General features: G+C 36.3%; 1 protein-coding gene and 1 pseudogene across 4 annotated transcripts in view; one reads left to right on the top strand and one right to left on the bottom strand.

Moving 5' to 3' along the window:
• The window catches only part of BBS9 (Bardet-Biedl syndrome 9), a 466,978-nt gene that overhangs the window by 260,807 nt on the left and 190,255 nt on the right, over window positions 1-15,916 (top strand). The gene's annotated exons all lie outside the window — the stretch shown is intronic.
• On the bottom strand, window positions 3,210-3,501 carry LOC123951689 (annotated as a pseudogene).

Raw genomic sequence — 15,916 nt, 5'->3', positions numbered from 1 at the left:
CAGAGAGAGAAATCACAAGTAGGCAGAGAGAGGGGGGAAGCAAGCTCCCCACTGAGCAGAGAGCCCGATGTGGGGCTCAATCCCAGGACGTGAGCTGAAGGCAGAGGCTTAACCCACTGAGCCACCCAGACACCCCTAGATGACTTTAAATTCTTAAGCAATTTCCTTTAATATTGTAATGATCACAATTTGATAAGCATGAAAATAATTTTTCACAATATGTAAATATACTTAATATCATTGAACTGTATACTTTAAAAAAGGATAATAAATTTGGTGTTCTGTGTATTATGCAATTTTTAAAAATAATTTAAAAAAATGGGATGTGATCACAAACTCCTGGTCTTCTCTGGTATTTTCTGGAGGAAGTATTTTCTCTTTCCCCTTCATACCCTATAAACTCATTTCTCTATGCCCTGAATGTTTAGAATTTTGGATTATTGTAGCATATATGAGTTAGTTTATTCCTGTCCACTCAAAAGGGAGCAATTAGATAACTGAATGGTATGTTTGAATTAATATGTGAATAAGGATGAGAGTTGTCTTATTCTGTCTCACTCTTACCTCTCTAGTCCCTCAGCAAAACTAGAGGAATATAGTAAGCTTTTCTAAAATTATGTAAATTTTTATTCCACTAAGTCAGAGTGCAATCTAGAATGTAATCTCCAAAGTGTGTTTGTTGTAAGTGTATCACTGATATATTCAGTATATGTGTATGGCTATATGGTGTGCTCCTACAGAAATATACTTCAAGCCACAAATATGAGCCATATATGTAATTTAAGTTTTCTAGTAGCCAAGTTAAAAAAAAAACAAAATGAAATTAAGTGAAATTAGTCTTGATAATGTGTTTTATTTAACCTTATGTATGTAAAACGTCATTTCAACATGTAATCAAATGCAAATTATCAAGATATTTTGTATTGTTTTCATGGTAAATCTTCAGTACATTGTTTAGTTTACATTGCAGCACTTTTCAACCTGCATAGCCATATGTAGCTAGCTGCAGCCTCAGCAGACATTATAGTTCTAGCCACAGATAATTGTGAACTCATAGTTTTATATTGTTTCTTGTGATTTTTTTTGTTTTTTTCTTTCCTCTAATCCGTTTATTTATTTATTGTTATTTATTTAATATGTTTTAAAAAATATTTATTTATTTGTTATTTAGAGAGAGAAAGAGAGAATCTCAAGTAGACTACCTGCTTAGCGGGGAGCCTGACTTGGGGCTAGATCTCTGGTCCTGATCAGGCTAGATCATGACCAAGAGTTCGATGCTTAACCGACTGAGCCTCCCATGGCCCCTATTTTTTATTTTTTAAAGATTTATTTATTTATTTGAGAGAGAGAGAGAGAGAGAGATCGTGCGAGCAGGGAGAGGGGCAGAGGGAAAGAATCTCAGACTTCCCACTGAGTGTGGAGGCCTATGTTGGGCTTAAGGTCCAGACCCTGAGGTCAGGACCTGGGGTGAAATCAAGAGAGCAGCACAACGGCTCAACAAATTGAGCCCACCAGCTGCCCCTCCTCAATCCCTTTAAATTCTAGCTCATAACACTATCCTTGATGCAATGATTTTCACTCACTGGTTCTGAAATAGCAGGCAGTAGGAAGCACTCTTACATGTTTAAGGGACTACCAGGAACCTTTGCTCACATAAACCATGCCTTTATTGTTACCAATAAAAAAAGCAAAAAAAAAAAAAAAAAGGCATCAAATTTTGTGTCAACAGACTTAGGTCCTAGTTCTAGCTCTTTACGTTTCTTTGACTTTGGGTATGTCACTTGGCTTCTTCACTTTTATCTTTGGACCCCTTAGAACCTGTCTGAGCAGCATCCAGCATGATGCTTATCTGCATAATGGTTAAGGCAATGGACTTAGAATCTTAAATTTCTTTCAATTTAGAATTTCAGAAACAAATGGGCCTAGGGTCATTTAATGCCAGTCTGGAATGTGTTTTTGGCTGGTTGGTATTTGTTTGGTGAATGCTAATGATAGTGATCTAAGTAACGGGTTTTTGCAACCAAGTTAGTTTTCAAACTAGATATACAAGTGCAGAGTAGTAGTATGACACTGGAGTCATGCTTCCCTGGATATACGTATGTAGCACTAATTGATGTTAATGGGGATTGCACAGAAATAAAGAGGAAAACAGCACTATTCATATATAAAATTTTTCTACTTTTAATATCCATCTGGTATGCTTTACTTCTCTGAAGTGTATGTGTTTTTTAATATAAACTGAATGCATACTTCTTTATCTGCATGTTCTTTAGCTAGTATTTGGTTTTTCTGCTTGCTAATATTAGTGTGAACCCCTACTTAGATTATAAACTCAGCATTAGGATTTTGTTTTGGCAAATTTTTCAAATTCAGAAATTTGATCATCTGATATAAAGTATTCTAAACCAAGTAATCAGAGGTACCCTCTTCTGCTAAAATTTCTATTTGTTGTTTGATCTTTTAAAAAAATCAGTTCTTTGAGATACACTCAGAAGCAAGATGTTTCTAATATTACAGTAAAACTATTAATGAATCCATTATAAGGAAATGAAAATCTTATCTTTTTGTATCAGTGATGAGAGAAAAAATATATAAGTGGCCTCTAATTACCTGTAATTCTATGAGTTTTCTTTCATTTATGTTATCTATCTTCCTGTTTCATCCTATCTAGCACAATTATTCCTTTTGTATTAGTTTTCTGTAAATGGAGTTCTGAATGGTTTGAATTGTGAATTAACAATGATCCCCATCCTTATAACCCTCCTCTTTACCCTCTTTCCCTTCCCCAACTTTCTTTCTTTCACTCAGTTAAGGAAAACAAAGCCAGAGAGATTATTTTATGATATTACTTTTTTTTATTTTATGATATTACCTAACAAAATAAAACGATGTATGATCTTTATAGGATTATCTATAAACAGCTAAGTAATTATATCAATTCTGATATGTTTCCCTGTATATTAACATTCAGAGGGCTAATTGTGCCCTGAGTGTTTTGAAGTACGAAATGAAACCGAAGATAAATTGAGGTGATATATTTTTGAAATGATATTTTGTGAGACTCAACTGTATATTCAGGAACAAGGTAATAATAGGTAAAGGTGATTTAATATAATTAAAAGAAATGAATTTTGAACATTGGACTTCATTTTTATTTTTTATTTTTATCATGTTCCAAAAAAGCTTTATTTCATATAGAGGAGAAGAGTTCAGTCTTTCTTGGCTGCTGCTTTCCTCATGGCTGTCAGGACATTGCTCAGCTCCTCTCTCTTCCTCTTGGCATAGATGTGTGTCCCCACTTTTTTCTTGATGGACTTAGGGTGCACTTGTCTTTGGAGACCTTGAGCCAGCCCCATGGTGCAGTGCTTTTATATGGTGAAGCTGCAGACCTCTCAGATCATGTTCCACACGAACTTGAACTTGGTGTGCTTGGTGAGGCACCAGCCGCTGCTTGCTCACGTTCTTAGTCACCTTGTGGCCCTTGTTGAGGCCTACAGCCATAGTGTAGTGCAGTTATGGCTGCTGCTCCTCCATGGCTCCCAAGGCAAATGGAACATTGGACTTTAAATAGATTTAGCTATATTGTCATTGTACTTGGGAATCATTAGTAGACTGTTGGATAGTAAAATCAGTAGATATTTAACTTCATTGTTTTCCCTGATGGACCACAAGTTTTCTTTTATATGATTTCTTAATCTCTTATAGCAGGATATTGGATTTCAGGAAAATCCAACCACCCTTCCCACCTAAATATTTGTTCTTTGCCTTCCTTTATTCCCGTCTAGGACAGGCTTCTAGCCAGCACTTAATTTGCATGTTCACTTGATTTCTCAGTTGGAATGATGGTCTCAAAGTCTGTATTCTTGGAGATGTTTTTCCTGTGGAAGTGATAGATTTTCATGGGCCATCTCTCTGTCTTTTACCCCACCTTTCTGAGTCAAGGTGAAAGTATGTAAGAGGATCAGCTCTTGCTAGTAATGGACATAGACTCAAGGAAGTCCACAGTTCCTGGTCTTTATGATCTAATGTTCCACTTCTTATCTGACACATTAGATGAGACTAATCTTTTGGGGGAACCTGGGTGGCTCAGTGGGTTAAAGCCTCTGCCTTCGGCTCAGGTCATGATCCCAGGGTCCTGGGATCGAGCCCTGCATTGGGCTCTCTGCTCAGCGGGACATCTACTTCCTCCTCTCTCTCTACCTGCCTCTCTGCCTACTTGTGATCTCTCTGTCAAATAAATAAATAAAATCTTAAAAAAAAAAAGACTAATCTTCTAAATGTAATTATCTGTATTTTTTGTCTTTGCACTATCCCATTCCGAGACCTGCAGGGATCTCCTTTGTCTATCTGGTTGAGACTTCTCTTTCTGGCATTCAAAGATCTCTGAAGAATGGGACCCAACTCTTCCTAATATTAACTCCCACTTCTGTAAAACACACATGCCAGTCAAGTTAGCCTATTCTCTTAAAAACAAACAAACAAATTTTATTGGTGTATAATTTGCATTATGCAGAATTCATCCATTGGAAATGTACCATTTAATGAATTTTAGTATATTTATTAAGTTGTGCAAACATCACTACAATACAGTTTTAGAACATTACCATTACCCTCAAAAGCTCCCTTGTGAGAGCACCTGGGTGGCTCGGTGGGTTAAAGCCTCTGCCTTCGGCTCAGGTCATGATCTCAGGGTCCTGGGATCGAGCCCCACATCAGGCTCTCTGCTCAGCAGGGAGCTTGCTTCCCCCTCTATCTCTGCCTGCCTCTCTGACTACTTGCGATCTCTCTCTCTACACTTAATCCCCTCTTCTATCCCTAACACCAAGAAATTACTAACCTACTTTTTGTCTAAGTTGGCTTTTTCTGGATATTTAATATAGTTAGAATTGTATAAGAAGTATTCTTTTGGATCTAACTTCTATTACCAACATAATGTTGTTGAAGTTCATCCATATTGTAGAATGTGTCAGCAGTTCCTTTTTTTTTTCTTCTGAAGATTTCATTTATTTATCTGACAGAGATCACAAGTAGGCAGAGGGGCAGGCAGAGAGAGAGGGGGAAGCAGGCTCCCCGCTGAGCAGAGAGCCCGAATCGGGGCTTGATCCCAGAACCCTGGGACCATTACCTGAGCCAAAGGCAGAGGCTTTAACTCACTGAGCCACCCAGGTGCCCAGCAGTTCCTTTTCATTGTTGAATAGTATTCCATTGTATGAGTACACTACATTTTTTTTAATCAGTTGATAAATATGTGGATTGTTATCAGTTTTGACCACTAAATGAATAATGCTGCTGTGAACATTTATTGCATATGTTTATGTGGACATATGTTTTTTTGGAGGGGGATTATTATTGGTAGGTTATTGGGAGTAGAATTGCAGAGTTATATGATAAATTTTTGTTTAACTTTATGGTGTACTTTTTCCTCAGTGTTGTATCACTTTATATTCCATCAGCAGTGTATGAGGGTTTCTTCCTCTTCCCCAAGATCAGTCCTTCATTGATCCTTTTGATTTTCTACAATTTCTGGAATAATAACTTATTCATTATTTATTCTGGTATATTTTTGATCTCTCCCCTCTCTGTTCTTTCTCTATAGCCTGTAAACATGCTGAAGCTTATCCTGTCATAGACCTGTCTCCTGCAAGGTTTTTTTGTATTTCTCTTCTATATGTAATCCATTCTTTTCTCCCTCTGCACATTTGTCTCATCAGAAACTGTCTACTTTTATTTTTTTCTATTCTCTCATCTTCCATTTCATTTATCTGTCCACTTTTTTATTGTGTCAAAAAAATCCTATATATGAACTCTATTAACAAATTTTAAGCATACAGTATAGTTTTGTTCACAGCATGCACATTGTTATGTAGTATATCTCTAGAACTTTCTCATTTTGCATATCTGAAACTCTTTACCCACGCACAGGACCTCCCCTTTCCACCCCACCCTGCTTCTACTCTTGACAACTACCAAGATGTCTCATTTAAGTGGAACTTGTTCTTCTGTGATTGGTTTACTTCAATTAGCATAACATTTTTCAAAGTTCATCCATGTTGTCACAAATGGAAGAATTTCCTTCTTTTTTATGGCTGAATAATGGTACATTGTATATACATATACCACATTTTTTTATTCTGTTTATCTGTTAACAGACACTTAGATCGTTTTCATATCTTGGCTACTGTGAATAATGCTGCAATGAAAATGAGAGTGCAGTTATCTCTTTGAAATGATGATTTCTGTTCCTTTGGATAAATACTCAGAAGTGGGACTGCTGGATCATATTGTAGTCTTAAATCTTTTGAGGAACCTCCATACTGTTTTCCATAATGGCTGTATGATTTTTCATCCATTGAATAGTGTGCAGGTGTTCCAATTTCTCTACATCCTTGCCAACATTTTTTATTTTTCTTCTTTTTTTTTTAAAGATTTTATTTATTTATTTGACAGAGAGAGATCACAAGTAGGGAGAGAGGCAGGCAGAGAGAGAGAGAGGAGGAAGCAGGCTCCCTGCCAAGCAGAGAGCCTGATGCGGGGCTCGATCCCAGGACCCTGGGATCATGATCTGAGCGAAAGGCAGAGGCTTTAACCCACTGAGCCACCCAGGTGCCCCCAACATTTTTTCTTTTTGATAATGGCCCTCATAATAGATGTTTATTATCAGGTTGTAAGAGTTCCCTATATATTTTGTATAATATGTGAGTATTTTTTCCCATTCCATAGGTTGCCTTTTACACTGTTGATTATTTTCTTTGCTGTGCAGATTTTTAATTTGTTGTAGTTCCACTTGTCTATTTTTGCTTTTGTTACCTCTGCTATTTGTGTCATATCCAGGAATTCATAGCCAGGTCCAGTATTATGAGAGGGAATACATTGACTCTGTATATAGCTTTGGGTAGTATGGACATTTTAACAATATTAAGTCTTCCAATCCATGAACATGGGATGTCTTTCCAATTATTTGTGTCTTTAATTCTCCATCCACTTTTAATATGGTTTTGCCCCTTCTGCTCTTGCCTCTGAACTTTTCATTGCCAAATCCATTTTTGGTTATAATATTACAAAGTCTTTCTACCATTTTTTAAAAAGATTTATTTATTTTAGATGAAGATAGAGAACATGTGAGTGGGGGAGGGGTGGGACAGAGGGAGAGCAAAAGAGAGAATCCCAGCAGGCTCCCTGCTGGGTGTGGAATCCCACCCAGGGCTTGATCTTAAGACCCTGAGATCATGACCTGAGCCGAAATCAATAATCAAGCACTCAACTGAATGAGCCACCCAGGTACCACTCTACCATGTTTAATTTTGTCATCCTATCTTACTTTTTTCGAAGTGTCCCAAGCTATCTTAATGTATAGCCATTCTTACTACTGTTTTTTCATTGCTGTCTTCATAGGCTACTCTTCCTTCTCCTACCTTTAAATGTTGATGTGTACCATCTAACCTGCTGCTGTTCTTGCTTAATGTGCTCTATCCAGATGATTTCCATATGATTCATATATTCACATATGGGACATTGTGGTGTTTACTTATGTTTAAAATCTTATGTTTGGCACTGTGAGGGGATGAGTGATAAAAATTAACCAGAAATAGTCTCTACTTATTTCCATATTCAATGAATATATATTTCAACTAGGGTATCACACCTCATCATACAAAAAAAAATGTTTATATCCCATTTAATTGATTGGACATACCACTAATGGGTCATGACTCATTGGGAAGCATTGAGGATAGAGCAGAAAACAGGTCAGAGGACTGAGCCTGGTGATTCTCCACATATAAAGCCTATTGAGTGTCCCTCATCCCTGTGGTGAATGGTCTAGACAAAAATACTATTTAAAATTCTTTTGCCTACCTTAAAATAATATATAATCTGACTTCTTTCTTTCTGTTATATTTTGGGGTACAATTTTCTGTTTCTTTCTTTTCCTGATTTGTAATAGCCATGCTGATTCCTAACTTATTGGTTCTAGAGGTTTAGCAAACAGGTTATGAGGTTTATTTGGTATATGTATTAAGAAGAGTGAGTGCTAAGCAGAGACCTAAACTTGTTAGTGCTTTATGTGAATTTGTTTTAGGACATGGGTTTTACTTATGAATCTATTTTGGTAGTTTAGGCATATTCTCCACTTGCTGTCCCCCCTAACCCCTCATAATTCTTTTTCTTTCTTCTTTTTTTTTTTAAGATTTTGGATTTTTTTTGTTTTGTTTTGTTTTATTTATTTGTCAGAGAGAGAGAGAGAGATCACAAGTAGGCAGAGAGGCAGAGAGAGAGGGGGAAGCAGGCTCCCTGGGATCATGACCTGAGCCAAAGGCAGAGGCTTTAACCCACTGAGCCACTCAGGTGCCCCCCGCCCTTTTTTTTTTTTTAAGATTTTGCTTAAGTGATCTCAACATCCAACATGGAGCTCCAACTTAAAACCCCGAGATCAAGAGTCACGTGCTCTACCAACTGAGCCAGCCAGGCTCTCTCACAGTTCTTATTCTTGTTTTGGATGGATGACATTACCAGAGGTCTAGATACCTGATATTTTACTGAATGTACATACTTAAACACACATCTCTATACAGACACACATTCTTACAGTTTGTTACAAAATTTTTACTCTTAGAAAATAAACTGAAGGCAATTTCCAGAGTTAGACTTGATGTGATACTTCACTACTGACATAATGATATTCTTTGCTGGTTCTTAATAAATGAGTACTGCTTACTTTAAAGTTCTAGTCAGAAAGAAATTGTATTCTGTGATAACATAGCAGTAATATAAAATTTCACATTTCATGTAGTCGACAAAAGATGAAATACATTATAACAATCTAGAACCACAGGTATATATTCTGTGCTAACCAAGTTTCCCACTCTTGAGAAATGTATTTTTCCATTTATGAAGAGTTTCTACTTACTGGTATTGAACTGAATCTTTTCTCCTTGAAGCTACCCTGACTTCAGAAATTTCCCTGAAAGTAAGGGAGACAGGTACCTAAATAATCTGGCTCAGAATATCTGAATTGCTTTTAAGCTTCAGGCAAGGTAAAGGCAATATTTGATGATGAAGCTGTGTTTTGTTTGTCTATTTGTAATTTTTGAGTAGAGTGAAGTGATATAGAGAGTGCCTTTGACATTTGTGCCATTGGATAGTTCAAAACATCTCATATTTAAAGAAGACTGTGTTGGCACATTTTTAATTTAGAAAAGAAGATAAAATTATACAGGAAGTTAAATTTGGGTTGTGCACATGTAGAAGTGAACCACAGAAGAATTAAAAATTTTCCTTTTTTTTTCCTTATATATCTCAAGTATAATGTAGGCCCTATGTATACATAAGGGAATAATTAAATACAGAAATGGAGTGTACTTGTTAGCCAAAAAGGATGCCTGGAACATGTGGATAAGCTTGGTTATTTGTCTAATGTTAATTGGAATATTGGTTTTCAGTTGAAGATGCCAAATCTTCAGAAAAGTAATTGGATTTAGCTTCCTATTTAGCAAACTACTTCAAATCCCTGAAGTATCCCACATCCGAAACTAATTTTTCTTGATTGTATCAAGTTTAGTCATGAACAGAACAAGGGTTGACATAGTTTTTTAATATTTAAAATATTTCTTGACAAAGTTTCAACACTGTTGCTTGTCTACAAACCTTGTTAGGTTCCCTAACAAGAGATGAAATCTTAGGTTCTATGGAGCTGGTTTTACAACTTTGCAAAACTTCTTCTTGAAATAAGTCAATTTATTCTTTTTTCCTATGCATTTAAATTTAAACTCAGATTTTGATCGGATTTCAAGAAACAACACAAAAATGGAATATTTCTTATTGCTTTTCATATAAACTTATATGTGTGCTTTATATAATTCCTTTAGAGTCAGCCTAGGAAATGTATTTTGTGGTGATTCTTAGGTTTTGAAAGTATTTTCCAGACTACAAATGTTTAATGTGGTGTATCAAAATATTTAGAAATAGTTAAAATAGTTATAAAATATTAAAAAAAGAAAGAATATTTGATCATTGAAATTCAGGGATTAAAAGATTCAGTTTAGGAGAGTACTCTCTCAAATATTTATTGAGCGAATACTATGTACGAGTTTCTTTGTAATTGAAAGAGGTATATAAAGGTGTTTATGATATGGTTGATGACCTCAAGGAGCATGACTTTCTTTTTTTTTTTTTTTTTTTTAAAGTTATTATTTATTTATTTATTTGAGAGAGTGAGAGACAGAGAGAGAACAAGTAGGGGAGGGGCATAGGGAAAGGGAGAAGCAGGCTCCTGGATGAGCAGGGACCCCAATGTGGGGCTTGATCCTAGTACCCTGAGATCATGACTTGACCCAAAGGCAAATGCTTAACCCACTGATCCAGCAATGCACCCTGTCAAAAGATTTATTTATGGTTGGTCCAACATGGGGCTCAACCCCAGGCGCCTGAGATCATGACCTGAGCCAAAATTAAGACTTGACCAGCTTAACTGACTCAGTTACCCAGGCACTCGTAGGGTAATTACTATTTAAAAGTTTCTTTTGCGTTAGGGACCAGAGAGCATGAGATGCTTCTTCCATTTCATTGTCAATTGTTGTGATATCCTCCCCTTTGGGCTCCTCACTTTCCCAGAGGTTACACCCTGTAGTCTCCTAACCAAGCTTTGCCACAGCACTTGAAATGTAATCCAAAGCAATTGGTTCTACAGCTTTCAAAATGGCACACTAAGATCTCCCCCTTATTCTCCTGCTCCCCCATCTTATTCCACCAGTTCTGAAGCCAGCAGAATAGTGGACAACTGCATATCCTTCTCTAACCACATCTGTTCACCCGACTTTCTTTCTTTTTTTTTTTTTTTTATAGTAATGATAAAGGTAGACACATATTACCTTTTAGTCTAATTTTTTGCCATTGAAGATGATACTCAAAAAGATACAATGGTGCTTAAATGAACCATGACAGATGCATCATATATAATTTTTTAATTAAAGTATATTATCAGTTGAAAATAATTTTAATTGATATTAACAGTGACTAATAGGGGCTATAATAACTCAACAGTAGATTATTTTAGTGTATTTTTTGTACTAGGACCCATCTTGTTAGAAAAAAATTTGTAGCCATGCTTTCATGACATTTTTCTTACAGGACCTGAAACTTATTTAACAGGTAAATACTTTACATTTCAGTTGAAGTGGATTTTCCATCTGTTTTTAGTCTGTTTCCAGGATAAAAGAAACTGCCAGATCTAATGTTGTTCACTCTTGTGCCCCATTGCATAGCACAGAGCCTGGTGTGGCACATAGTAGGGCTGAACACATTATTTCTTGAACTCAGTGGTCCTGCCCCAGTGGTTAGTTGTCATTTCTTCAGGGAACTTCTGAAGGCATGTCTTATGTCTCTGCCAAAAATTTACTCTGGGACCAGGATATTATATTGCTAATGAGATATGTACTTTACAATTTACATATTTAGACCTATGTTTATCATTCCCACTCCTGGAGTTGGAGCAGTCATTGCAGGTACTATGGGCAATGGGCAATGCTCCTAATCCTCCTTTTGCTACGATTTGAGTTGTTTTGGGACTCTGTTTTGTCACTGTGGAATTTTTATGATCTCTTTGTACTTAAAAAGCAGTTATCATCTTGGAACAAGAATAAGCTCTATCATCTTCCTGGTGTTAACTTACAAATGTTTGAAAGGTTTATGCTTTGTATCATTTGAAGTAAATTATTTTTACATTACAGTTAGGTTTACAGTTCTTTTTAAAATGTGTTTTTCATGAGCCTGAATCACAGATTCTGGTGAGTTACTTCATCTTCCCAAATTTTCATCTCTAGTTTGATAGCATTTCCTTGATTTGGGCTTTTATTCTTGAATAAAAATTATTTTCCATAAAGTCTTGAAGGCTTATGGCTACAAAGCTTGATATAGTTTAATAGAGGATGTTAGGAAATAATTGGGTACCTAGTACTTAGAAAAAGAGTCGATTAATTTTTTTTTTTTTTACATTGAATTAGTTTTTCCAGACTCCTCATAGTCAACACCAGGTTATGAGCTGAATGATAGCTCCTCTAACCTCCGATCAAGTACAGGTCCAGATACACTATATTTCAATAGTAAAGGGATGGAGAACCAGGCATTCCTGGTTGGTCAGGCATTCCAACTCTTGGTGCCTGAGAAATCTTACAGACTCACTTCTACTCTCAGCCAGTATAACTTTCAGCTTTGTCAAGATTGAGAGTCCCCTGGGACTATGGATGATGATTTAGTCAGTTATTCCCTTAGTAAGACTTAGGTTAGTTGAATTTTTTCTCTTGAATTTCTGTCTTTTCTCAATAAAAATTTGTTTTCTTAGGATAGACTTGCATAATAGTAATTAATAGCTCAAAGAATAGGAATATTTTTAATACTTTAATGTAAATGACCAGGTAATTGCTAATTTTGCAAGTAGATAGTGCCACCAGCAGTATAGAATGTGCAAGGGGGATACTTTAATTTTTCCCTTACGGTATCTTCTTTAGTAGGTATGTCAGGATCACTATTTGCAGAGCACCTTACAGAGAAACTGCAAAAGAATATGTCTTCATAGTCCTATTCTAAAAGACCATATGCTCCAATTGAAGAGAGCAAACAGTTGCATATGGAAACACAAAAAATACTGTCACGAATAACTAAAGACAGGGGCCAGCCATTGGCCCTTTGCTTACAGTGAATTAAAAAACAAAGCAAACTGGGACGCCTGGGTGGCTCAGTGGGTTAAGCCTCTGCCTTCAGCTCAGGTCATGATCTTGGGGTCCTGGGATAGAGCCCAGCATTGGCCTCTCTGCTCAGTGGGGATCCTGCTTCCCTCTCTCTCTCTGCCTGCCTCTCTGGCTACTTGTGATCTCTCTCTGTCAAGTAAATAAATAAAATCTTGAAAAAAGAAAAGAAAAGAAAAACCAAAACAAATCAAATGCAGCTTCTCAGAGCAGACTGAGAAGGAGGCAGCACATGAGTGCCCCTGCAGTCTTCCCTTATTTTGGGATTTAGATCAATTAGTAGGAATTTTTCTGACTTCTTCAGGCCTGCAAATATCTCTGTTTTTTAAGAAAGATGGAGAGAAAAGGAGAAATGATCAAAAAGGGGCAAGCAATGATTGGCTTTGGATTGTATTATATAGTGGAATGACTTTAAATTACATCCACAAAGAAAATTTTTACAAAAGTCTCTTTTAAAACAATCAGAAATAAAAAAATAAAGCAATCAATTTCATTTTGTGTACCTTTTGAACAAAATGTAAGAATTGAATTAAATACTATCTTGAAAAATTTGCAAAATTCAAACAAATGCAAAACACAAAAATGAAAATGAATGTAATTCCTTGTGAACATTCTTCTTTCTCTTTTTTTGTGTGTATACATGATTTTTTAATTTAATTTTTTTATTTTTATTTTTTTATAAACATATAATGTATTATTAGCCTCAGGGGTACACGTCTGTGAATCGCCAGGTTTACACATTTCACAGCACTCACCATAGCACATATTCTCCCCAATGTCCATAACCCCACCACCCTCTCCCTACCCCCCCACCCCCTCCACCCTCAGTTTGTTTTGTGATCTTATGGTTTGTCTCCCTCTCGATCCCATCTTGTTTCATTTATTCTTTTCCTACCCCCCAAACTCCCCACGTTGCATCTCCACTTCTTCATATCAGGGAGATCATACGATAGTTGTCTTTCTCTGATTGACTTATTTTGCTAAGCACAATACCCTTTAGTTCCATCCACATCATTGCAAATGGCAAGATTTCATTTCTTTTGATGGCTGCATAGTATTCCATTGTATATGTATACCACATCTTCTTTATCCATTCATCTGTTGATAGACATCTAGGTTCTTTCCATAGTTTGGCTATTGTGGACATTGCTGCTATAAACATTTGGGTGCACATGCCCCTTCAGATCACTACGTTTGTATCTTTAGGGTAAATACCCAGTAGTACATGCATTTTTAAAAAATTGGGGTAGTTATATAAAGGATGTGCTTGTAGTCCTGTTTTTTTTAATTTCATCTCAGGAATACTTTTCTTTTCATGTCATTATAAATAACATTATAACATCTTATTTAATGCTACATAGTGGCTATGTCAAAACCAGCTTACCCAATTTTTTAGTGTTGGATAATTTGTTTGCTTTGAAGATCTTATTTCTACAAATAATGCTGCAGTAAATATCTTTGGAGGTAAAATTTGTTCCATTCATGACCATTTCCTCAGCATAGATTTCCACATGCAGAATTGTTGGACCAAGGTCCATGTGCATCTGTAAAGGCTTCTAATACATGTTTCCCCTCAGAAAGGTTATATCAATTTACTGCCCCCCCCCCCCCAGCACATGAGAAAGTCCATTTCTTGGCTTCTCTGCTGACATTGGGAATTATTAAAAAAATAAAACTCTGCCAGTTTTATAGATGAAAATAGTGTCCTATTAGTTGTAGTGTGTGTGAGTTTGTAGTGTGGTTAGGCCTTGGTCCTCATCTTTGTCAACATTTTGGATGAGCTAATTCCCTTTCATGTCTAATGTTGGATGTGGTGATTTAAGCACAGGACTCCCACTCAGATTCCCAGTTTCTCAGTGGTTTTATATATGGTTTGTCTCTGGGCCTTGTTGTGGCATATTCTTTTACATGTGCTTTCTGAACTCAAGGCATATGGGAAAAACTGCAGTTCTTAGCTTACTAGGTTTCTTCCTGCCTTGGACTCTTACCCATAGCACTTTATAATGGAACATTTTACAAAATGTATTTTTACTTTGGATTGTGACTCTTAAGTCCATCTCCTTATTGGATTTGCCTTAGACTTTGTCCCCTTTCCTTTCATTCCAAGAAACCCACCACCACAGTCATTTGTTTTCCAAAATGGCTGCAGTGGAACCATAGGGCCTAATAATACATTATATGTTTATAAAAAAAAAATAAAAAAAATTAAATTAAAAAATCATGTATACAACTGATCCACCTCAGTTTTACATCTTTTAGGTATTGGGCTTCACTTGGGGTTTCAATTAATTCTTTAAAAGTTTGAAAACTGTTGCCCTAGTTAGGTGTTTATTCCAACTTAGAAAGTGCCTTTGAGACCCTTTGTAGTTTTGCTTAAACACTTACAAGGAAATGGAGTTCTCTCTCACATTTTCCCTTTCTTTTTGCCTTTAGTTTTTAGTTAGAAGACAAAAATAAATCATTTTTGTCTTCTTGATTAGACAATAGAATTGACCAATGCAGTTTTTATTAAAACATTTATTAGTTGTCAAAATTCAAAACTAAGAGCCTTTACATTGAAAAATTTGACTTCTGGTTTCTCTTGAAAAGTCCAAAGTCCTTGCCACACTAGGCCTGCATTCTCCCATGGTGTCTCTCTGGCTGCCCTCTCCATGTGGGTCTTGCCTACTGCTTGGTAGCCTCCCTCTCTGATGGTGTCTCCTGACACTATGCCACAGATCATTTACCTTTTATCAAGTGTGTGCTGCTTTCTTTTTGTTTTTCCCTCATATTTATCATGTTAAAAGGAAAGGGAAATTGTTCTTTTACCCACATTTATAAAAATTAGAAAAATAAATGATAGTCTGGGAAGTTAAGTACACTTTAGTGTTCAAAACACACTATATAGTACCCTGGGTGATGGACATTGGGGAGGGTATGTGCTATGGTGAGAAAAAAAAAACAAAAACAACACTATACAGTACCGATTCCAGGGGTCTGTTGAAAACTATTGCCTGAACAATGTAGTCCTTCATTCATTCAACAAATATTCAGTACCTGCTATGTGCCAAGTCACTGAGATAGTCATGAAGTCCTTAGCGGTTTGTAAGATAGTCATGTTCCCACCATAGCTTATAAGCACGTTACAGATGTAAATGGCTATTCCAAGTCACATGAAGGCAGTGGAAAAGGTAGCCAAA

Source organism: Meles meles, chromosome 10, assembly GCF_922984935.1.
Source record: "Meles meles chromosome 10, mMelMel3.1 paternal haplotype, whole genome shotgun sequence".
In the NCBI taxonomy this organism is placed as follows: Eukaryota; Metazoa; Chordata; class Mammalia; order Carnivora; family Mustelidae; genus Meles; species Meles meles.
Note: the sequence above shows the minus strand (reverse complement) of the source record. Positions and strands in the feature narration are given on the sequence as shown.